Source organism: Aricia agestis, chromosome 19 (genome assembly GCF_905147365.1).
Source record: "Aricia agestis chromosome 19, ilAriAges1.1, whole genome shotgun sequence".
In the NCBI taxonomy this organism is placed as follows: Eukaryota; Metazoa; Arthropoda; class Insecta; order Lepidoptera; family Lycaenidae; genus Aricia; species Aricia agestis.
In genome coordinates, this window is record NC_056424.1 from 10,354,291 (window position 1) to 10,380,337 (window position 26,047).

Consider the following 26,047-nt stretch of genomic DNA (forward strand, 5'->3'; position numbering starts at 1 on the left):
CACGAGTTCCCCCATACAAAAGTGAAAAAAAATTTTGGTCTTACAGCGCTGCCACAATCACAGTGAACTCTCTACAAGGAACACGTACATTCCCTAAAGTATTATCACTTGTTTTGTTATACTCTGTATATATCTGTGAATCACAACTTTTATGCTAATATATCATTGGTTTCACGCAACCGATTTGAATTACAAGAATGGAGAAACTTTATACCGTATAGCTTTGTCCACACTGTGCCTTTTTCTGTTCGTCAAGGGCATGCGTTATAGCGCAGTCAACAGCGAACGTGAGGCATGCCCTCCGACCGTATCCAAAACTTCAAAAATGACAATATTGGCGTAGCGTTTCCTGACGCATTCAATTATTGAATGCGCCAATATGAAAGTTGATGACGAAAATTGAAGATGAAAGAGCACAGTTTGGGCATAGCTAATAGGTTATAGGAAAGGTTGCATTGCAGAAAAATGTACGATTCCCGCGCGATAACTCGCGAGCAACATTTTTGAAGTGAAAACTTCTTTAGCGGCGTTAAACATTTTTGTGGTATGGGTAAAAACTGTGAAACTCGCGTCAGATTCTCGTGCTGATCGAAAAACCGTAAGACGGTTGGAGAGTAGTGTTGTAACATCGAAATCGATTAATCGAGCAATCGATTGTTTTTTTCGATTGTCGATATTTTTTAATCGATTGTAAGGGTTTCGTTTAATTTAAAAAATCGTTCTTTTAAAAATCGATTTTCATAAAAAATGGATTAATAAGGATAATGCACAACGTTAATAGTCAAGTTTTCACTTCTGCCGGCACTCCCGGAGTGCAACCCGTCTTTTTTTAATTGTAAAGTTTTTTTAATATTTAAAATTAATAGAAATTGATTGTCTTTAATTCTCATGTTATGAAATAAAGTAATTTGATAAATTTTAAATCGAAACAAGAACCGCGATCGCCGGCGGCAGTGTATAAATCATTCGTACACAAAATAAATGCAAATTTGTTCTCACACGCGCTTCCTTGAATCAAATCGATGAATCACATACGTGCTGAATTTTGGCGAGCTTCCATGATGGTTATCAATGCAAATATAAGGCCTACGTGGACCAATGGCTTAAAATGTTGCTGCGACTGATCAACTAATACAAGATAGGAGATCCATACGTCGTCGGAACCATAAAGTTAATATACATAGCGGAATCACAAAATAGTACAAGTAGCGGAATAGAGAAACAAAAGCCTGAGCAAGAGAGCACTGCGTGATAAAAAGAGACGTGTGATACATGACAGCAGCACTCTTTTTTTGACGTCCAGTCGGCACGTGCCGCACGTTGACAATTTAATCTTGTTTGTGTAATTGTATACGTACACATATTTTTCACACAGATGAAAACCAATTTTGGTTTCGTTTGACAGCTCGAGATTGTTGCTCTATTCCGCTAGGTATATTAACTTTATGGTCGGAACTCGGAAGATCAAGTAAACGTCTCGCCAGCCGTGTCAGTCATCTGTAACATTGGTTTGTAGAAAAAAAAGAGAGTGCTCTTGGGTGCTGCGTACACATTTGGGCATGTGTGGGGAACTGTAAAATTATTTGTGATGTACAGTGCTCCCAAAGTGATAATGCGCATAGAAATTTTCGTAATTTTTCGGCAACGATCGTATTTCCCGAACGTCGGAAGACATCGCTGCAAGCGCTGTAACAGCGCTTAGCAGCGACGTAGAGGCGCCTGACGTTGCTTGGACGTTACCATGGTAAGTGGTAACGCCGGCTTCCCGGTGAGTTACTAGCACATTGACGGACAGCCGGCAGCGGAGAGCCACCGGCTTTTACTTCTACATATTTCCTTTGAACAAGGTGCAAAATGCAAGTGCATTGTTTGGGACTCTTACGTTTCATAGATTCGGATGTTTTCGTGATTACAATTAGCGAAGATTTGCATGCGCAATATTAATTTGGGAGTACTGTACGTAGTTTCAATGAAACCGATCACCATCATCGACACTCGTCTCGGAGACATTATTAGAAGCCGTGTATTTCTGTGCTCAGTTAAAATGTTTTTAATAACCCTTATTGTTAACAAAACTAAGTGATATTATACTTTAGGGTGTGTATGTGTTCCTTATATTGAGTTCATTGTCAAAGTGGTAGCGCTGAAAGACCAACATTTTTGTATGATTTGTATGAGCGAACGTCATATCACGAACTCATACACACCCTTAAGTATTATCACTTAGTTTTGTCACATCCTGTATAACGACTGTTGCATAGTTCCCTATAACAATATAATGGCCGCCATATATGGTTATAATGAAACAAACTCGGTTCACAATTAAATTACGGTATAACGAATCGGGAATCCACGTATCGGTAACCTTACACAGTGAATAAAGTTAAAAACAAAATATAGTATTGGTTTTGTAAACTGTTTGCCGATATTCAATTCGGAAACTATTATGTTTGTGGTGAGAGTACCGACGCATATTCTGTCGACTTTCGAGGCGCCGGAGTTCTGGCCGATGGATGTAGTCTATCGGAGGTTCCGGGGGAGACTCCGGAACGAAGCGAGTCACGTCGCCGGCAAAACGTGACAGTGTTAGTTTATAAGAATTTATATAAAATATGTATGTTAGTTTTAAGGTATTTATTATATAATTGATATGTATGTAAGATTTAAGGTATTTGTTATATGGGCCATTGATGCCTGAAATGAATGATTTGAATTTGAATTATGTGTGGTATTTGTACCAGCTGGCTTGGAGTTTAACTATTAAGCTAACGTGGTGGTAATTCGTAGGATAAGAAGCAGCTCTGGATTTATGTACAGGCCATGGCCTATGGGCGGCAGCGTCCTAAGATGGCGACAGAGGCACACGTGTGAAGTAACTTTATTGGCGAAAATAAAAAAGTTAAAGATTCTTTCAGGCCACAATTTCTATGAATCAGTTCGGGTACAGCTATTGGAGAGGTGACAGACATACACCTATTGTCTTATATAATATATCTTATATCTTTAAACGAGCAATTCTTGTATATATACATATAATTGGAATCTCGGAATCGGCTGCAACGATTTTCATGAAATTTAGTATATAGGGGGTTTCGGGGGCGATAAATCGATCTAACTAGGAATCATTTTTAGAAAATGTCATTTAATTCATGTTTTATCGAATACCGAGCAAAGCTCGGTCAAATAGCTAGTTTAATAATAATGTGACATAATATTTAAAATGACAATTATGTGTTACGTTTTATTTCTGTTCTTTACTTTTCCATGAAAGAAAAACCCCTTGTTATTAATAGCTATAAGAACTTTATAACGCTTACAAACATCTTTCTCTCTCACTCTCTCTGCGTTACTCTTAGTTCAATGTAATTTCCCAACAATACCCGAATTCCCGATACCAAAATAAAGGTTAAATTGAAAATTAAGCGGGCACAAATATTCGTGATAATATATTGTCGTCGAGTACAATACGAGGGGATAAAATTCTTGAACATAATGCCGTTTGTCCATCGCCGCCGTCAACGAGAACGAGTTTTTGAAACAGGTCTCTTGGAATTACGCCGATTTTCACTCTGCATATTCTATCGGTTGTATCACTGTGTTCTGAGGAATTTTCGGAATCATACCTTCTGTAACTTTTCGCCATTGATCCACACGACAAATATACCATCCTCATCACATTGATGAGTGGCAGTCTTGCGTTTTTCGCGTAACTTCTACCGTGCACTATAAAACTCTGGAACGAACTGTCACCAGCAGTATTTCCGGACCCTATACGACCTCAAACTAGGGTTGCTAAGGAATCCTCTTCCGCATCCTCATAATGCGGAAGTTCCGCAATATTTTGGGTTCTTCAACCGTTACCGCATCCTCATAAATAAAAATAAAAATTCCTCTTCCGCTATCGCTTCCTCAAAATTTAAGAGGAATTTATGAGGAATTTCACTGCGCATGCGCGTCGCGTATCCAATCATGGCAACGCACACGCCAGAGCGCGAGAATTGTATCATTCACTCATCTTTTTTTTTGTGTGCGTGTGTTGTGTATGTTACTGAACTCCTCCTTAACAGCTGGACCGATTTTGATGATTCTTTATTGTGTGTGTTTTGAGAATAGTTTAGATTCATAGTTTGGTCCACTGGAAAATTCCCTTTTAATATTGTTTTGGGTAATATATTATGTACCCAGTTATGTAAAGACAGGACAAAGGCTTTTGGGTTGGGTCCGCTAGTATTTATAATTTCCTATCATCCTATTCCTCATCCGCATCCTCTTCCTCAAAAAATATCCTCTTCCTCGTCCGCATCCTCTAAATTTGCGCGAGACAATTCCTCTTCCTCCTCGTCTTCCTCATAATCACTTCCTCAACAACCCTACTGTAAACCTTCAAGAAGAGAGCGTGTCCCTCTTAAAAGGCCGGCAACTCACCTGCAGCTCTTCTGATGTTACGATAGTGTCCATGGGCGACGGCAAATTGCTTTCCATCAGGTGGCCAGTTTGCTCGTTTGCTCCCTTATTTTATAAATAAAAAATATTGACGGCGCCGATTACAGCGATACATACTTACCACATGTATGTCACAATGTTAGTCACCGTACTCCTCCGAAACGGCTTTACTGATTTTTACCAAATTTTATATGCATATTCAGTGGGTCTAAGAATCGGCTACTGGGTACTTTTTATATTGATAAGTGCATTTTGTTGAATAAATAATAGTAAATTATTACAACTCGAGACTGACGGCGACCATTGTTTGTGCGACGGGATAGCGATGGACGTTGCCATGGTGACATACTTATTTAGTCACTTCAATAAAATAATACGGGCGAAGTACTTTATATGGCAAAGAAACGTTTGCCGGGACAGCTAGTATAATATAATAATAATAGCTCCCACACCGGTTTCGGTGACGGTGGCCGGTTTCATTGAAACCAGGCCAGCTACGCAGGAGTAATTTTATAGAGCCCAAGTATGTGCGCAGTACACAAGAGCACTCTCTATTCCTTTACTCTCATAACCCAGTGGGATGGCAGACCGACACAACTGGCGAGAGATCAGGCGCAGGACCGACTTTTTACATGCCCATCCGACGCATGGATCATCTTACTTGTCAGACAATCAGGTGATCAGCCTGCATTATCCTAACCAAACTTGGAAATAACATGTTTCCAACGCGGGAATCGAACCCACGACCTCCGAGTCAAGAGCCAAGCTCTGAACCACTGGACCACGGAGGCGATGGATAATATAAGGCCGTTAGTCCACCGCCGCTGTCGCCAGACCGTCATCTAGAACGAGATTTTGGGGCCAATAAAACGCCACTTTATGACCTAGAGTCTAGACTACGGCCGTTTGTCTATCGCCACCGTCACCGGAACGTCACCGACAAAAACTCAAATACAATTCCATTTTAGGATCTAGGTCCTAGACTATAGGTTTTATTTCTACCGACATTCAAGCGACCACGCCGCCGCTTTGTAGTAGCGTAGAGCAAAATGAAACCTATAGCTTAGGTCATAAAGTGGCATTTTATTTGATTTTTTTCATCGTCCCGGTGACGGCGGCAGTGGACATAAGGCCTAATACTTGTTATTTAACGCTTTCCGTGGGCTATCGACAGATGTTATTTAAAATGAAGATACCGCAACAACAATATTTCACTTCACCGGGATAAGCCTTTTTGTTGATAGCAGAATTTGTTGTTGACATTCTTTGTGTTGGGCAAAAATCAAAATGTAACTATAAGCACAAGTAAAAATTAAATAGTCGATATACAGTATAATATAGTCGCTATGATGAAACAAATAAACATTTTTTTTTAATATGAAATAAGGGGGCAAACGAGCAAATGGGTCACCTGATGGAAAGCAACTTCCCATGGACACTCGCAGCACCAGAAGAGCCGCAGGTGCGTTGCCGGCCTTTTAAGAGGGAATAGGGTAATAGGGGAGGGTAGGGATGAGAAGGGAAGGGAATAGGGGAGGGTAGGGAAGGAAATAGGGTAGGGGATTGGGCCTCCGGTAAACTCACTCACTCGGCGAAACACATAGCAAGCGCTGTTTCACGCCGGTTTTCTGTGAGAACGTGGTATTACTCCGGTCGAGCCGGCCCATTCGTGCCGAAGCATTGCTCTCCCACTTAAAACATACATAAAGACTCGCTACGAGAAGGCTAATAATTGACGACTGATCAGCCAATCAATCCGATCATATCGGTCGGCTTCCCCATATAAAAGCGCCTTAAAAAATATATAAAAATTTAAAATATTATACAATCGCAAACCCCATACCAAATCATTACTGTAGCTGCTATTTCGTAGCAACTGTGTAGCACTGCTACGCTTTCGTAGACCCTGCAGCTGTAGTCCTAGCATGGCCATTAGTAGAAATGTGAAAGTATCTATAGACAAACTGTGGACATAAACTTAAGATAGCGTTCCGATCTTTTTTCGTTTCCAAAAATTCAATTAAAATGCCACTTTATGACAGACTATAGTCCTAAAAATTCAAATAATATCCTACTTTATGACATCTATATATTAATACGTGAGCCAAAAACTTTGTATCCCTTTTGACGAAAAATGGGGAAACGTAGGTGCATGAAATTTTGCACAGTTATAGTTTATATGGTGAAGGACTGCATCGAGCTAATATTATTTTGAAAGTATGCTTTTATCATACATTTTTTTAACAAATGAAACATTACACACACTACAACATTTGTCCACAGTTTGTCCATACTTTCTCATTTCTATTGGTGGCCGTGCTAGGACTACAGCTGCTATACTGTGATAGATCCAGCAACCCGTGGGCGGTGGATCACTAGCGATCCGCAGGAGCTTAAAGGTTATGAGCCCCTGCTATAAATTGAGCAGATCTTTGATTAGTTAATTTTTTTATGTTCTTTAAAAAGCGCTACCTTTTACTTAACTTCAACCAACCTTAACTTCAGTCAATCGCTAGTAGGTACGTAAACTTTAGCCAAAAAACTGGAAAAGCGAACCAAATATAAGTCTAGAATAGTATTCAAACTCGTTCCAAATTATTCTTGGAGGTCTCGGAGTTACTATTCTAACTTCCTATATTAACTTAATAGTTACCTACGTGTTCTTTCATGCAATTATACGATGAATATTAGTTAGGTTACAGTCAGCTCTGACAATAAGAAACCATCATCATTATTAACATAAACACAATGAGTTTCTAAAATACTAGAGTAGCAATGTCTTACAAAAGATTCTCAGAAATGCGTAACCACTTTTTTGTTCAAAAGACAATGTCAAGTCATATATTCGTTATGTCATTATGTATGTGAGATATGCCTGCAGGCATCTTCGAAGTGGCAACGCGTTGCTACCGTAAACTTCCAATCTAGTTACGTTAGTATCATAGCATAAACATGAACCGAAATTCTTTTATCTACGAATCAAACATTTTTTTTGTAACAAAAACTATCGTATATAAAAGGATATCGAAAGGATATCGCGGGATTCATAGTATTATTTTCATACAAGATTTCATATTATTGGGTTCTGTGGTTTAGCTAGGCGTATAGAAGTGGTAGCCACTCTTTCAAATCACTGTGAACATAATTATTTTAAACTACAATTCTTTTACTAGGAACCTAACATATTTCTATAACAAAAATTATCATCTAATATATAAAAATAAGTCGAGTTTTCATTCCTGACGCTATAACTCCAGAACGCACGAACCGATTTCCACGGCTTTGCATTCGTTGGAAAGGTCTCGGGCTCCGTGAGGTCTATAGAAAAAATATTAGAATAAACTTCAAGAGAAAAGCAGGAAAACAGGGAAAATCATTTTATGGCAAAACAACATTTGCCGGAACAGCTAGTAGTAGTAGTACCTATATAATTATCCTTTCGCGGGAGTCGGTTTTGTTGTTAAGGCGTAAAGAGGTGATAAACAGACACACTTTCACATTTATATGTAAAATTAACTTCAACAAAATCAACAAAATACATTAATAATTTGTGAGAATATCAATAGGGAATATTATCTACGCAAAGACCGGAGCAGACTGCAGAGGGAGGTACTGGCACATACAGTAAATCCGACCAAAATCCGACATGTTGCACTCGTGACACGTCATATTATTAACAGAAACGTTGTTAAGGTGACGCCTTGATATTTTGGCTGTAGCAATGTCGATTTTTCTCAGCAATGACTAAAGCTCAGAAATTAAAGTTCATTGTCAGTATTCATCATGTCTTTGTCTTTGAATTACCCATAGCATAACACGATTGGTCAACTTTTATAACACAAAATAATTAATCGAAAAGACTTCTGTAAGAAAAGGGATTCCTATTTTGCCAACAGAGGAGAGTGATTTCAGCTTCCAAAATTTGTACATAGATTGGTTCAAGCATACACTTTAATTTACCCATAGCTTATATGAAATGTATTTATGGTTTTTAAATTACGAGACAAAAAACATTTTTGCTGTTCCATAGCTTGTTTTCTATTAGAGGCCAGGCTGGCCTCTCATAGAAAACAAGCAATGTAAAACATATCCAACACGGTTTTTTACTTTAACGCGGCGTCACCTTAAGCGTCGTACAAAACTTTTTATATACTGTCTATCCTTATGCTGCCTCTAGTGTGAAAACATTGCAGTAATATATCCTTTTGACAAAATGACTAATATTATAAACAAAATATTTGAATAAAGAATTCAACATAACAAGAAGAAGTTTTGTCAACACAAAGTTTACATCTGGGGTGGACCATAACCATATAAATCAAGTGCCGTGTGGGTAGACGTAAAAATTTACATAAATTACGGTATAGTCACGCTATATTTACATATAAAATCGCGGTGTTGTCATTCTACAAATTTTTGGCCGCAGGATTTAATTTCAGACGGCGTGCAGGGGCACTTTCACACTGAATGCGGTGTTGTGTCATGTTTTTCATTGTTCTTCAAATAGAAAAGTTTCAATTGTGTAAGTCTACGCAGAATGTGCGTTTTAAGTTTATATTATGTAGAGTTCAATGTTCACATGTTTTTCAAATTCAAACTATTTAAAACATGAAAATATTGATAAATACATTAGGTACTGAAGTAAATTATTTCAAATTCGTCCTATCTAAAAGAACTTATCCAAAATAATAGATTTGCTAAATTATGGCAGTTCAATTAGCTATTATTTGAATAAAATATGTAACATCGATTATTAAATAGAACCATAATACACCGCTTAAAAACGCAGCGGTAACCCACCTCACTATGAAGGTACATAACACCGGATCCTCCTTTTGATACCGAAATTTATTAGTCTCTTATTGAATCTTTTGTGATAAAGCAAGGGATTTATACCGGGACTGATATCAACACATTACTCCGTCAGTGTCCGGGGATATTAAATCTTCAATACCGGAGATTCTGTTATCAAATAAATAAAGAAATATCAAGATATGCCAATGGAAATTATTAAACACTTTGTTCGCAATATTCTTTGTTTAGTTTAGGCCACATCTACAGGATGTAATAAAACTAAGCAATACTACTTTAGCCCCCTTACTAATAAACGTTGTATAAGCTTTGAATAAATACAGTGTTTTGTTCCTGTCACACAAGTGACATTTTTAATTGGATTGAAGAAGACAAAACACTGTATAACTATTAGTACTGTATAACAAAGCTTATACAGCGTTTATTAGTAAGGGGGTTAGAGTTTAGGGTGTGTATGTGTCTCTTATATATATTTAAGATTATAGAGTTCACTGTAAAGTTTGGAGTAACAGCACTGAATTAATCATTTTTTGTGATTATATGACTTTGCCCATAAAAAGTTTAAAAAGTAACTCTAGTTTCACAGTGAACTCTATACAGGGTACTTACTCATATTATATTCCTACCATTATCACTTTGTTTTGTTACATCCTACATAGTTCAAACGGCAAATCGACGCACAAAACTCAATACATAAAATATCAAAATTGGATTCTGTGCCTGGTTATTTTGATTGTACCGTCGAGGAAATTGATTCTTAGGCAATTTAAAGACCTACGTCGTCTGGTCGGATTATGTTAATTGAAGTCATGAACGGTATCGGCTGAGTTTAACATAACGCGACCAAATTACGTAGGTCCGCAATCTGCCTGTGAATCAACTTCTCTGATAGTACCTTAGCTACTGAATCAGGCTGCGACAATGTTACAATTTAAGCAATATTTGTTAAGTTTATACATATTTATGACTGTATAAGCTACATAAAATTTGTCAACAGACCCACTAAGATTTCACCAGCAATTTATAATCTAGTCCGTGTTTGATCACGAAAACCTTGTAGCTCGTATTTTGATGTTAATTAATTGTATGAATATTAATCTCATTTATTTTGCATATCGGAGAAACCGTACCTTCCATTGATAAGAGGGAGAGAGGTAGTGTTTCAGAAGGTATTTGTTAGCGGATGTCAAAGGACAAGCTATATGATATTATATTTATTTATTTAAATCGGTATATTATGTTAGTCACTACATATAATTTTAATAAGTGATTATTATATTTTAAATAGTAATAAGTAAGGTACTTGATTTTGACAAATAGTTAGTTATAAATGGCGGTAGGATTATTTACTTCAGTTATAACTTCCTCTTCTCATATTTAAGTAAATAATTATCTTAAATATGGGAAGTACATTAATTAATATTTAGAACTATGTATTTAACTTATTCTTAGCCATTTTTAATTATTTTACTATATTTGAATTGTCAACGGCAGTTCGTTTCTTTTGTGTAAAATGGTATAAAAGCCAGCCATATTGCATGGATTGATTCATTCTGTAAATAACTTTGAGACGTGTAAGGTGAAACTCTGTTCGAATAAATACCGCTCAATGTATAGTTATTCAAGACTTTTAATACTCTCTAATATCTCAGAAGTGGGATTATTTCAAAATGTCCGGTCCTTATGCTGCGGGACTTGGCAAAAGGAGAAGAACGCCCAGACTTTCCCTGACTCTCGACGATTGACGGCGAAGAAAGTGATTTTTTTTTTCTTCTATAAACAATAATTCTGATAGTGAACCAGTGATAAAACGACTCAGAATTACTAAAGCTGATGCAGAAGTGATACCAAAGTTTGAACCAGAAGACGATGCTTGTAATGTAGCCACATGGCTGCATAAAATCGACCAGCTAGGAGGTTTACGGATGGAACAGTATCACCAATTGACAGTTCATCGTGCAGTTGCGTTTACATGGGTCCACTACGCAAAAACTGCCTTGGAGCTATGATGGTTCGAACGAAGACTGAAAACGATGAAATGACGATGACCAAATATTACCACGATAAAGTCATCAAAATACAACATCCAGACGCGAGTATGCAACATCTTGCGTTATAAGAGGGTTTCCGAATGAACTACAAGCTAATGCGAAAGTCTACTTGGAGGAAAGGTGCAGGTGATGGAAAATCGACAGCTCTCCAGCCAGGAATAAAACGCTGCTACAGTTGTCGAATAGTAGGTCATGAAGCTTTTCAACGCCCCGGTCATACGATGGCTAACTGCTGGTTCGCGAATACAGCAGGAACAACTCGGCAACCGCAGAATTCAACACAAGTAAGTAACACTTTTTATACTTCAAGTAATATCTTAGTGAATAATATTTACAAAAAAAAAATGTGTGGGTAGGAGCCAATGAACAAGAATAATGAAAATGAAATCTAAAGTTTTTACCTTCTAATACCTACTATATTGAAGGGTTTTGGAGATAAAATAGATCCAGCCATATACAGACTGTAAAACAACTGCCAAGTGATATAGACTTAATTATTGGACAATCAATGATCAACCAGCCTGGTATTAGTTACTACCATACAGCTAATTCTGCCACTTTTACTGAGACTATAGTTCGTTTGACATTTACAAACAGCTGACAAATATAAGTGATACGTTAGTAACATAGAATATCATTGGGTATAAGTATGTTTTGCTGAAGCGTGATACAATTTTACCTAAAAATAGTTGCTGTAATATTGATGTGTTTGAAGATATCGATTCCAATGGGAAATTCAATGGAACAAATCCAGCTTATATGCTATTCCTGAATTTGTTATATAAATCTTGGAGGAGCTGTCAGTGTTGAGGGTCATTTAAAGGCTAAATATTGGTAAAATTGAAATAACTTGTTAATATTATCGACTCGAATACCTCTACTGAAAATATGACTTTATCGATTGAATCATAAATGGCATTGAATCGGGAATTAGGGGGTTTAGGTAAGGCAGATATTGGTGAAAGTTTAGATAAAAATGATGATATTAGATAGATATAAACGTTTATTCACTAGGGATACAATAGATAAATGCTACTGCATTACTGCGTTGATGAAAAAACTAACGATATTTTGGAAGTTGGTATCATCTTTCACTCTATGTCTGAATATGCTAGTCCAGTGATTTTAGATAAAAATAAGGGTGGAGATTACATGCTGTGCATTGATTACCGAAATTTAAATTCACCGACACTCAAAGATCGGTACCCTTTGCCTCATATTGAGGACCAAGTGTCAAAATTTGTGGCTGTGATCTCCAGGTTAATACGGATGCTAGTTAACTAGGTTTAGGGGGTATATTAAAAAATAACAGCAGGAAGGCACATTTAAACCTATAGCCTATTTTGGTAGAGTCACATCCAAAGAACGGTTTTACTATAGGTTCGAGTTAAAAACATTAGCCGTTGTGGAATCTAAAGCGTTTCCGTATTTATAGGAATCCCTGTAAAAGTTGTAAAAAGATCTTGTTCCTCGTATTGCTCGATGGTGGCTTAGCATACAAGACTATGGTCTGCAAATTGAGTATCGTCCAGGTAATAGAATGAGACATGTAGACGCTCTTAGTAGGAATCTCGGTTATGAAACAGTATACGTCATTGAGGAAACTGATCGGATGTTATTATGTCATTATGTAGGTCAGATATGCCTGCAGGCATCTTCGAAGTGGCAACGCGTTTCTGCCGTAAATTGCCAATCTAGTTACGTCAGTAACATAGAATATCATTGGGCATACGAACAACCCTGATATAGTTAATAATTATGTAGTTAAGGAGGATTAACTGTTCCAAAAAAAAAACTCTAAATAGAGAACGATTTGCTGTTCCCAAATTGGCAAAATAGTTTATTGCAGAAATGATATCCCCCCCCCCCCCCCCCCAGCTGACATGAATGACACCCTGGCTTTGACAACAGTTTGCTTTTCCTAAAATGACCCGATATAATAAGGAAATTCATCAATTCTTGCATTCAATGTGTTTTCGGTAAGGGTAATTATGGAAAATCTGAAGGAGAAAAATTTACATCTTATAGAAAAAGTACCTGTACCCATGCACACCCTTCATGCCGATAACTTAGGATCATTTGTTAGGACTAGGAATGGCAACACATAAGTTTTTGAGGTTTTTGATGCGATTCACAATTTGTTTTTGCTAAGCCCGACAAAACTTCTAGTTCCATAAAAACCATAAAGTACTTAAAAGATATTATTTTCCAGTTTACAAACCCAGTCCGCATAATAGCATTAGAGGAAAAGCATTTCCTAGCCGATACCTTAACCAATTTACAGAAGACATGCAATTAAATATGTCCTTAATGCTATAGCTAGTCCCAGATCAAATGGTCCAGTGGAAAAAGTAAATGGTACCATCATTGATGGACTGAACACTATGCCTGAAAATGAAACTGTTTTGGATGATAAATTAATGGATATAGTGTGGGGTATAAATAATACACCTAATTCTACTACTTCCTTCCTTTCATTTAAACTTATGTTTAGCCATGATAACTCTAAATTACCAGCTATTCCATCCAGTGGTCCTAGTGACCGTATTTCGCAACGACAGGCATTAACTGAAAGAAGGACAACAGCAAAACTACTAATTGATAAAAAATATGACTGTTATGAAAAATAGATTTGACAAACCTCACAGGAAATGTAGGAAAAATTCAGTCGGTGACCTAGTATTGTGGAAATGGTAAACCCCAATGCCAAAGTGACCCAAAAATTTAAAAATAAGAAGTTTTCAGCTGTAGTAAAGGGGGAGGTATTAAGGCCTTATAAGTCAGTAACTTCTGATAGGTACTGACAGTTCATCTAGCGATGCTGAGGTAGACACGGTGATCTAATTGATTGATTAGAAAGTTAATTTTAATATAATTTTTGTATAATTTAACTAATAAGATTAGGGATAATAATTTATACAGCATCATGTGTACAGAAATAAATTTTATTTATTTAATAGGCATTTACAAATTTAATAACTATTTTATTATTATCACACTTTATCTTTTCTATTTCTGTATTCCTCACAATTGATAATAATATAAATAAGAAACTGGTCCCGAAGCTGCACCTAAAAGAAAAAATATATAAACATAATTCAAGTCTGTGTGACCAAACAGTTACAAAAATATTAGAAACATAGCCAAAGCATCAGTTTAGTTCTAAATTAAAATAAAGTATATGTGACCTGATAAACTAGTCTATGTGGCCTGCATCTTACAATATATCTTAAGAATATTATTTGGTCCCGAATTTGCACCTAAAGAAAAAATACTTATATTACATAATACAAGTCTGTGTGACCAACTCATTAACAATATAACCAATCGATGTATAATTCAAGACCTTTACTACTCTCTAATTAATATTATCTATAGGATGGCTGTGTGATCAAATCCTAAAATCAACGCAATAATATTATCTATAGGATGGCATTGTGATCAAATCCTAAAATCAACATAGTAATATAACTGGTGTCTGTGTGACTGTTGTCTGTGTGACTGGCGTCTGTGTGACTGGTGTCCGTGTGACTGGCGTCCGTGTGACTGGCGTCCGTGTGACTGGCGTCCGTGTGACTGGCGTCCGTGTGACTGGCGTCCGTGTGACTGGCGTCCGTGTGACTGGCGTCCGTGTGACTGGCGTCCGTGTGACTGGCGTCCGTGTGACTGGCGTCCGTGTGACTGGCGTCCGTGTGACTGGCGTCCGTGTGACTGGCGTCCGTGTGACTGGCGTCCGTGTGACTGGCGTCCGTGTGACTGGCGTCCGTGTGACTGGCGTCCGTGTGACTGGCGTCCGTGTGACTGGCGTCCGTGTGACTGGCGTCCGTGTGACTGGCGTCCGTGTGACTGGCGTCCGTGTGACTGAAGTCCGTGTGACTGGCGTCTATATGACTAATGTCTACGTGACTGATGTCTACGTGACTGATGTCTACGTGACTGATGTCTACGTGACTGATGTCTACGTGACTGATGTCTACGTGACTGATGTCTACGTGACTGATGTCTACGTGACTGATGTCTACGTGACTGATGTCTACGTGACTGATGTCTACGTGACCGATGTCTATGCGACCGATGTCTATGCGACCGATGTCTATGCGACCGATGTCTATGCGACCGATGTCTATGTGACCGATGTCTATGTGACCGATGTCTACGTGACCGATGTCTACGTGACCGATGTCTACGTGACCGATGTCTACGTGACCGATGTCTACGTGACCGATGGCTACGTGACCAATGGCTACGTGACCGATGTCTGCGTGACCGATGGCTACGTGACTGATGTCTATGTGACCTAATAAGTCAGTGCGACCTTACAAATATTCTAAAAAGTTGTCTGCGTGACATAATGTTATGTTACTGATAAGTGATAACAATGCAACAAAACTAAAAATGCATAAATTACCTTTAGGCTTCTTAGGAAAAGGCTGGAGATGAGATGTGATACTAGTACAAGATTTTTCTGACGTCAATGTATATTTTACTTCTTTTTTTTTATTTTTATTTTTACAAAATACTGTTTCGGTGTCTTCCTCTGTTTCAGACCACTGGCAGTTCTGGCACTGGTACAGCACAGGGGAACAAACCCTGGGAACGTCGTGGGACACTCCTAATTGCAGGATGGCCGAGTGTTAGCGGATGTCAAAGGACAAGCTATATGATATTATATTTATTTATTTAAATCGGTATATTATGTTAGTCACTACATATAATTTTAATAAGTGATTATTATATTTTAAATAGTAATAAGTAAGGTACTTGATTTTGACAAATAGTTAGTTATAAATGGCGGTAGGATTATTTACTTCAGTTATAACTTCCTCTTCTCATATTTAAGTAAATAATTATCTTAAATATGGGAAGTACATTAATTAATATTTAGAACTATGTATTTAACTTATTCTTAGCCATTTTTAATTATTTTACTATATTTGAATTGTCAACGGCAGTTCGTTTCTTTTGTGTAAAATGGTATAAAAGCCAGCCATATTGCATGGATTGATTCATTCTGTAAATAACTTTGAGACGTGTAAGGTGAAACTCTGTTCGAATAAATACCGCTCAATGTATAGTTATTCAAGACTTTTAATACTCTCTAATATATTAGTTTAAAAAGCTACCTGGCTACGTTAAAAATACAAATGTTTGTCCCCTTGTCACCCGCGGCATTATAATCTATTGAAATCACATAATTGTTAAGTCTGACTAGTAGTTTAGCCGCTACGAAGGCAAATAAATGCATACATAAAATGCAAATACCCTTCATTCTGGCTGTACCATCGTTGGGTAAAAAGGATGACGAATGAAAATCTGAGTATACTTAGTTATAATGCACTCGCTTTGTTTCGACAGCAAAGTTGGGTGTCATTAATGCATGGATTCGACATACACTTAGCGATGCGTTAAATCCCATAGATTTTGGACGTCTATCCAAAACTAACGAATGCATTTTCACTAAGCATTCAGCAGTGACTCAGGAAGACACGCGAGATCGACAAGCGACTTACCGCCGCACTAAGAGACGAATAATTAAGGCGAGGATAAACCCCAATTTGTTATTCCGCGACTTCTGGTTTACCTAGTTACAATATAATAACGACGTTTTAAAAAATATGAGATATAAAGCACAATATTTAAAATACCTTAAACCATAAACATTTTATTAAAACGTAATACTTTGGCTGTAATTAATTTACAAACTCACCTCCGATAAAAATCTATTTCATCGAAATATAAGTATTAACTAGGATAATTATACATTTTATTTGAATAAACTGTTAGTAAATCTATATTAAAAACTCTTTAACCGAACAATTTTGTTCTTAATGTTTATTTCCAAAGATATTTAAAAAAAAAACATGAAAAATAGAGAAGATCCGCTCGAGTGACTACAGTTTTATGCTAAGCTAAAATGAATCTTATTGCGATGCGTATAAGCTTGGTCTTTGATTGTGTGCAAAGTTATCGTTTTGGATTGAGATTAATCCCCGCCTTAACTACTCAACTGTAATAACATGTAGATTTTGACATAAGCCCCATACGTAATCTGTCAAACTTTTCATTAAATTGAAGTGTAAAGTCTCTAAGTGCGGCCGATACATAGTAATCTCTATATATTAATACTTGAGAGAAAAACTTTGTAACCCTTTTTACTAAAAATGGGGACACGTAGGTGCATGAAATTTCGCACAGTTATAGTTTATATGGTGAAGGAGTGCATCGAGCTAATATTATTTTAAAATTATGCTTTTATCATAAATATTTTTAACAATTAAAACGTAACACACACTAGGACACTACTACTAGGAAAAATGACAGATTTTTGAGTGACAAGTCTATACATACGACAACATACTCTTTTATTTATGGTTGAAGTCTGTTGATAACAAGTTGACAAATTGAAAATGGATTACGAGTATTGTTTTTTTTTATTTAATTTTAGATACTGTTAGACAATGCTTAAACGGCCAGTCTAAGATCAACTGAGTCCCAGAGACAGGAATTGAAAAAAACTATGATGAAGTCAATGTTTTTTACAAAATATAGGTAGTAGTCCTAATGTCGTTGCAAGTAAGGTCAAATTTCGACCATTGGGCGATCTCTAGTAGTAATAGTCATGTCCCCTCTACATGGATACTTGTAGGTCTGTAATACACGCCTAAATGTTACCATTTAAGATTCACCACAGCTATCAATACCGCAATTGTATGACGGAGCACCTGCAGGTAGTTTATGCGTCCATTTGTGTAATATTTATAGAGAGCCCGAGGCACCCGTGATTTACGCCCGCCATAAACTACAATTAACGATTTGATGCGATTAAAAATCGATTTAAGATATTTAATTAAATCGTGAATCGTATATTGAAATCGATTAATTGGTAAACTATTTTCGTTATCAACTCAGAGAGTAACTATCTCATTTTGATGTACCATCGAGGAAATTCATTCCTAAGCAGATGGCGGACCTAAGTAATTTGGTCAAACCCATCCGACCAGCTAACATTGAATTGACTTAAGTCAACCACATGAGGTAGGTCCGTCAACTGCATAGGAATCAATTTCCTCGATGATACATGCAAGCAAAAAAGCGGTCGATGTTGCTCCGGGAGTATTGGCATAGTACAAAACGTAACAGTGCAGTACAAAGAGAGAGATATACATTTCTCACCTACGCCACGCCGGCAGTCTATTTTGTCTTCGTCTTACGAATATTCGATCAATTTTCTGGCGCAAGTTTTTCCCCATCCCAAAAAATGCACAAAGCTTAATAAGTTTTGTCTTCAAAAACTTGGACCAACTTATTATGCCATTATTTTAACCGTTAATGCGTAACATTGAATTCGGTAGCATTATATCCTGGATTGAATCTAGATACTGTGACTAACATTTTACATCCTAGTCAGTCCAGGTATTTACCACATTTTGTACTTTAGCAACAGCACATACAATGCATTAAATAGGCACAAAATTGTCCGTATAAATCGCGGTATGTCGTGTCCGTCGAACCCGCTACACTATGGGAATAGTCAACAACCACTGAGCCAACTAAATCTAATCTGATAAAGATCCTAAGCCTGCAGGGCTGTCCAAATTAAAAAAAGACGAAATTAATGTTATTTTTCTCATATCTCCAAAAATACGAGTTTTCTAAAGTTTAAATAAACACTTTGATTGGTGTAGAAACTTATTGGATTTTAAAATCGTTCTTTCAAGCCTCACGTTGGACAAATATACAAAAATTTGTTTAACATACTTTCTGTCAAAATATTTAATAAATTGAATTAAATAAATCATTAAAATATGTATATTAATAAGATATATTACGTGCAATTTTGCTACCTTGCGTATTTTGGTTTGGCCTTTTAGTTGAGAAGTAATGAAAAACAGCAGGCTTGACTTCTTGCGTATATTATTCCGAAACCTTTATAATATTAGCGCATTTTATTATTATGGTTTTCCAAGTTATTTTTGAGTTAAAAAAACATTCTTTATCTAGCTGTATCCCAGTGATGGGTCAAAGACTGCGAGAAGAGAAAAGTCTATAATTTTTTGATCGTTGGCAACCCTGAGCACCGTTATTAGCAACACTATCGGTCGGGATCGCGGAGGTCGGTCCTTACTTCGCACAAACACACACAAAAAGACATACAACACACACGCACACAAACACGCACACATACAAATTATCTTACATTATGCACCCTCTTAAGCCGTGCACACACACAGTCACATTTACACCTACATTGTTATATGCCTTACACATATTTACATCTCAAAAACTACTACATGCATTGAACACACACTCGTTATCCCATACACTTTCATGTACACTTTCACACACTATCATACAATTACATTCACGATGACGCAACAAGTTACAGGCATGTAATTATAACTATTGCCGTAACTAAACGTCGTTAAAGTTAACAATCGTAGAATATCCAGTAAATTGCTACTGAAGAATTTAACATTTAACTGTATATAAGTTAACCTTTCATCCCATTACTATTTCATAATAAATTGCTATTATTATAACACAAACTACTTAAATAAAACCGGCCAAGTGCGAGTCGGACTCGCGCACCGAGGGTTCCGACAGCTTAAAGGTATTATAGACCTGAGTATTTGGTATGAATTTCAATTTAATACCTCTACGCGTTTATGAGGAAATGGGTAGTAAGTTTAAAATTATTAAAAAAAAATATATTATGTGATGTAACTAAAAATTTATGGTTTTCGTAATTTTTCCTTTATCTATGCTATAAGACGTTGCTTCGTACCAAATTTCAAGATTCTGAGTTCACGGGAAGCACCCTGTAGGTTTTGATTCCCTTGCAAGTGTCGAAAATTTGCGGCATAAACGGCTGTATCTTTTGATTGCGTTGGCTTAGAAGTTTGATTTTTTCACAGCTTCAAGGGACAGTAGACCTGAGTAATTGATATAAATTTCAGCTTCATACCTCCACGCGTTCCTGAGAAAAAGGGTCTTGACAGACGGACGGACGGACAGACGGACAACAAAGTGATCCTATAAGGGTTCCGTTTTTTCCTTTTGAGGTACGGAACCCTAAAAATACCTCGGACGATTTTCTTCACCATCTTGAAATTATTACTGTTTTTACCCAAACATGTCGAAGCCAAAAAGAAGGGGAATGGGAACGGCGAAAATCGACTGTCTAAATGGCAATTCGGCATGTGGCGTATTGCCATTTAGACAGTCGATTCTCGCCGTGCGGCGTAAATCGTGCGTCTATAGTCACCCTTGTAAACCCCGCATAATGATTTGGCAGCCTTTGTACGTATTTATTTGTCCTCGTAGAGGTTAAATCACTGGTCCGATTTTAACAAATGAAGTGTTATAATTTCGCTGGTAACATACTATCCATACTAATATTATAAATGCGAAAGTGTGTCTGTATGTCTGTCTGTCTGTTACCTATTCCCGCCCAAACCACTAAACCGATTTTGCTGGATCTGGAGATATTTTGAGTCCAGGTAAAGAACATAAGATACTTTTTATCCCGTAAAAATCTACTGTTCCCGCTCGATAAAATAATTTTGGCGCAACTGAGTTGCGGGAGACTAGTTTTTTTTAATGAAATGAAAACTAAATGAAATAAAAATGTTTATTTCTAAATAAGTTAACAAAGTTAACACTTTTAGAACGTCATGTCTACATGAGGCCTACCACCGGTTCGGGAACTACCCCGCTGAGAAGAACCGGCGCGGCGTAAGAAACTCGCACGGGTCCACCTTAACCACCACCCACCAAAAAGTTGGAAAATAACAATAATAGCTTAAGCTAAAAAAAACACTAAGACCCAGTTTCGTCAAGCAATGTTAAATAAATAATGGCTTGTTAAATCAGTTAACGGCCTGTTAGAGCTATCGAGCGTTCCACCATACGCTAATGTCATGTCAAATCGCCTAACACGGTGTTAAATTTTAATTCCTGCTGGGGAGGTCCGTTAAATATATAACAGGCCGTTATAATAGTCAAAACAACAACTTTCAAAGACAATATCCAATATCAATAAAATAATCTGTTTTGACTTTTGAGTGTTTCCGCCATGTTTCGCCACATCCTTACATATTATTTATTAATTTTCATGTTATGCATAATTATTTATTTTCATTTTGTCAAAAATTCAGCGCTCGGATTTTCCTTGACATTGCAAATACACTGACTTGTATCAAAATTACCAAACCGAAATAAGTAAATAAAAGTCTGTATCATGATTCATGTTTTCAGCTTTGACAGATCATAATTATTAACGTGGTAAATTAAAAAGAACTATTGTAGTGTAACAAATGTATGCGATCAGTGATATTTTAATTTGGTCGCATTATCTACCAGATGACGTATAATACGAATAAGGTGAAAATGACACATTGCAGCCAACATGTCGTATTAAACTTGTACATTGCAATTTCGTTGCCTTATAAACAAGAACGAACGAATTGAATGTTATTCACTCGTTGTTCACTTAACATTGTATTTACTAATCCGCTGTTAAATATTTACTGCGGGACATAAATATTTTAACAGTCTGTTTAATTTTCCAAGGTCCGTTAAGTAATGCGTTGTTAGGATTTAACAAACAGAGGTTGGTGAAATTGGGTCTAAGTATGTAAAAATATGGTATTTATATTACAGAAGCGGCCCATAGTCTGTTTAATAATTTTAAATCAATCTCGAAATCTACTGCCAAGTTCATAAAACTTAAAAGTGTACTTTAATATTTAAAATGATTCACCTAGGAAAATCATATTTCATTAAAAGATGCAAATCGCTGATATAAACTGAGTCCATATCACGAACCTAGAAGTTTAATTAAAAACATAAGTAACGGCAGCATATAAACTACAGGTTAAGCTGAATAAATATTTATGAAATTATGTATTCCATGCAATACATTAGATAGAATTATATCGTGAAATATTAGCTCGAATTGGAATACGAAAATTGTAAGTTACAGCTTACTATTTCAAGCTTACGGTCCAATTTCACCAACGTCGTTTGTTAAAATTCCATGCCTTCTCTTTCATTCATATGAAAAACGAAAGAGGTAACGTTATACTAATTCGAGCATTGTCTTTAACAGTCGTTGGTGAAATTGGGCCTAAACAAGGCAAATCAGTCACCTTTTACGACTGAAAGAGGTCTTTCACTAAAAAAGGAAGACATTATAATTTATATTATATTTCGTCTTGTGGTCTCGTGGTGTAGCGGCCGAACCGCGCGTTTCGTCGACGCCTATATTAATCCAGCGTTAAGGGGGCGACTAACCCTAAAGTGTCGATTTTATAATTCATTTTTATACTTGAAAATAAGCCCCGAATTGTTTCATTTTCCAAAATTAGATACTATATTATATTTCCGAAAATTCGATCTGAGCAAAAACACGATATCTTAAAATTTTCTCGATAGAAAAAAATCACCAAGATGCATCTAATTTTCACGAATTTTTCATTTATTGCCATAACCGTCCATTGAACAAAGTTAATATTTTAACACATTGTATAAAATTCTATCATTGAGAGATCGACCTAGCGGATTTTTATAATGTTGTATATTTATCGAGTTATTGAGAAAAAACTAATTTTGCGATGAATCCGCGTCGTTCTATTTCACCTGGCATATGAAAGACGGGCATTAGTGTGAAGAGAGAAGGACGATGTTTGATTTTTGGGGTTAGTCGCTCTCTTAAGGCGACGCCTTAATAATTTGGCTGTAGCGATATCGATTTTTCTCAGCAATGTCTAAAGCGAAGAAATTAAAGTTCATTGTCATTTTATTTCGATGTTGCATCTGAGAGACTTCATAATAACCATGTAGTCCGATTTACGACCTACAACATCGCCACACGATTTTTAGATAAGTATTTAAAAGGATTTAACAACTACTCGTTCACTCACTGACAGCTCGACCGATCCCGAACCTCCGCTCGGCTTCATTCGTTTTTCGTGTGCGACATCGTCAACACGTTAATCTTTTAAAATTAATTTCTACAGTTTTAAAGTGTTATAATTAGTGTAAATCGCCGAATAACATGAGGAAAAGGAAGAATAAGGATGAATACGAACATATTCACCGCAAAATACGGCGATTGGAAAGTAAATTACGCCGCAACAAGGGAAAAGGTACCAAACTACCCACACTCATTTTTAAAAAAATTATGAATTTTTTCTTTGTTCTCAGCTATGGTATGGTTATGATACGATACAAAATTACTATCTTAACGTGTTAATACGTGATATTAACCAGATAGTCAACTATAATATTTTGTACCTTAATGTGGTAATACGCGATATTACCCTGGTTACAAACTGAGTTCTTTCTTAACGTGATGATACGTGATATCATCCTGAAAGTAACTTTATACTTTTGTTTATTCACACCAGAAAAGATCCGAGTCGTCAGCGACCTCCTCCTGGGAAGGTCGCCGCGATCACGAGCACTCATCCGACGACAAATAAAGATATCGACGGGAGGCTGAATCTCGCTGTGGAACTCCACAATCTTTAGCCAACGTCGAAGACGTGGATTATGCGGAGTCGTCCGCGCCTGCCGCACCACCGATATCAGCGCCGCTGATCTAACCAGGAGCCACCGTGCCGGTAGATTATAATCAAGAATCTACCCCCACGTTACCACTTGAAATACTAGATATTCTTGGCGAGGCCAATAAAACAGAGAAAGCCCTAGGCGACTGCATTCCCACTGAACTCTCTGAACGTTGGGGTCAAATCTAGGTCGATGGTTTGGCTAAGGAATACAAGGAGTCGCTTGTGGCGAAGATTCTTATACAGACTAACTTTTCGCTGGCACAAGCGCCTAAACTCAATGAATAGGTAGCCGCAGTTCTACAGGAGGCTGCAAATAACCGATAAGAGGATACGCAGAATCAACTGGGCCTAGGAATAGCCAGTCTCGCGAATTTAACGCGCCAATTTATCCAATGAGACCTTCCAAAACTCGAAATAATTAAACAATTTTCAGAGAACGCTCAGATCCTATTAGATTTGCATTAAGAGGAATTGGTCAATCGAAAAAAGCTTATATTGCCCAGTTTAGATAAAAAAATTTGTAATACAATCCAAGGCGTGAAAAGCGCCGTCTACCTTTTCGGTGAAAATGTCGCGCAAGCAACAAGCACTTCCAAGCAACTCTCGAGCTCCTCCTCGTCAGCAGTACGCGAGGCCAGCGCCAGCAGCGCCGGCCCACCCGCACGAGCCGCAGCCGTCCACGTCAGCGAGGAGGGCCCAGCAGCTCCCGCGCCGCGGCCGCGCCTACGCGAGTGCCAGACCGGGCAACGACAGAAGACGCCGCTACTAGAGGTACCTCACGCCGGCCGCATTCAATTCTTTTTAAGCAATTGGCTTTGCTTTTAATAACCTCCGACAGCACGGTGCTGTCGTATGCTAAGGGATATAAAATACCCTTCTGCATTGAGTTATGTAAGCCACCTTACCAACGTGTGGAACCGAGTAATCCACCGTTTTCAAAGAGTCAAATGAGCAAACCTACAAGTAAACATAAACAATTAGATGCTATTTCAGTATGTAATGAAAATTTGCTAGATCAATTTATTTCAAACATTTTTCTTACACCGAAAAGTAACGGTGGGTTCAAATTTATACTCAACTCAAAATTACTTAATAAATTTGTACGTAAACAACGTTTTAAAATGGAAGATATTCGCAGTTGTCATAAAATTAGTCTCTCCAATTGCTTATAATATTATGGCCTCAATCAACCTCAAGGAAACATATAGTTTACTTCCTTGTGCCGATTCATAAATCACATAATTTTTTTTTTTAATTTCGATTTCATAATTAACTTTATGAATTTAACTGCCTTCCATGCGGCTTAAGTTCTGCGCCATTGGTATTTATAAAAAACTTCTAAAGCCTCTTCTCACATGGTTAAGAAAGCAGGGTCATCTAGTGGTAGCTTATCTTGTTGATCTTCTTTGTAAAGGTAAAGATTATGCTACGTGTAACAACACGATGCATAATATTATATTAAGGTCAAAATCGGAACAAGATTTTATTATCAACTTTGAGAAAAGTAGTATGCTGCCTTCACAAGTTTGTAGATTTATTGGCTTTGACATAAATACTCAAGTCATGCATATATTACAATTACCTTCCGAAAAACTTCAAAAAATTCTAAACAAGTCAACGAAATCCGTAACAAAGTCCAAATTAGCATACGTGATTTCGCGAAGTTCATTGGTGAACTTTAACTTAAGCATGTCCGGCAATAGCATACAGCTGCTGGCCGCGTACTAAATAAATACTTTAAAAGAGAGAAGTTTTTAAAAAAAGTAATAAGTACCTAATATTTTTTATTCCGTCATGCCTATAAAACCTTATTTGTACCATGATTTAAGTTGGTGATGCAATATCGAGTCCAATCCTTTTAATAGAATAAACACAAGTTTATACGAGCTGGAGAGCTTCACAGTCTCTTCGGTCACCGGCTGGGGCGCCGGGCGCCGCGTGCGACGGAGTGGTAACTAGATGCCATTGGTCGGCGGATGAAGCTCGCAATCATAATATCCATTACCTCAAATTATTTTGCAAGGGTCGTTTTGATTTAATTGTTATTAAGAATTATAGATAATACTACTGCCATAATATCTTATATTAATAGAATGTGACTTGTGAGGTACTGAATTTCCTTATCTCAATGAAATCGCGAGAGATGTATGGCAGTGGTGCGAAAAA

The 26,047-nt window shown here is 37.1% G+C and overlaps 2 long non-coding RNA genes across 2 annotated transcripts; one reads left to right on the forward strand and one right to left on the reverse strand.

Annotated features, from left to right (window-relative positions):
- The first annotated feature begins 5,894 nt into the window (after positions 1-5,894).
- Positions 5,895-24,657, forward strand: LOC121736326. The gene is made up of 3 exons (XR_006036994.1): positions 5,895-5,905; positions 11,592-11,594; positions 24,504-24,657. It is a non-coding gene; the product is annotated as an uncharacterized LOC121736326 (long non-coding RNA).
- Positions 8,571-22,821, reverse strand: LOC121736327. The gene is made up of 3 exons (XR_006036995.1): positions 22,811-22,821; positions 20,408-20,410; positions 8,571-8,645 (listed from the first exon to the last, which is right to left on the reverse strand). It is a non-coding gene; the product is annotated as an uncharacterized LOC121736327 (long non-coding RNA).
- Positions 24,658-26,047: the final 1,390 nt, after the last annotated feature.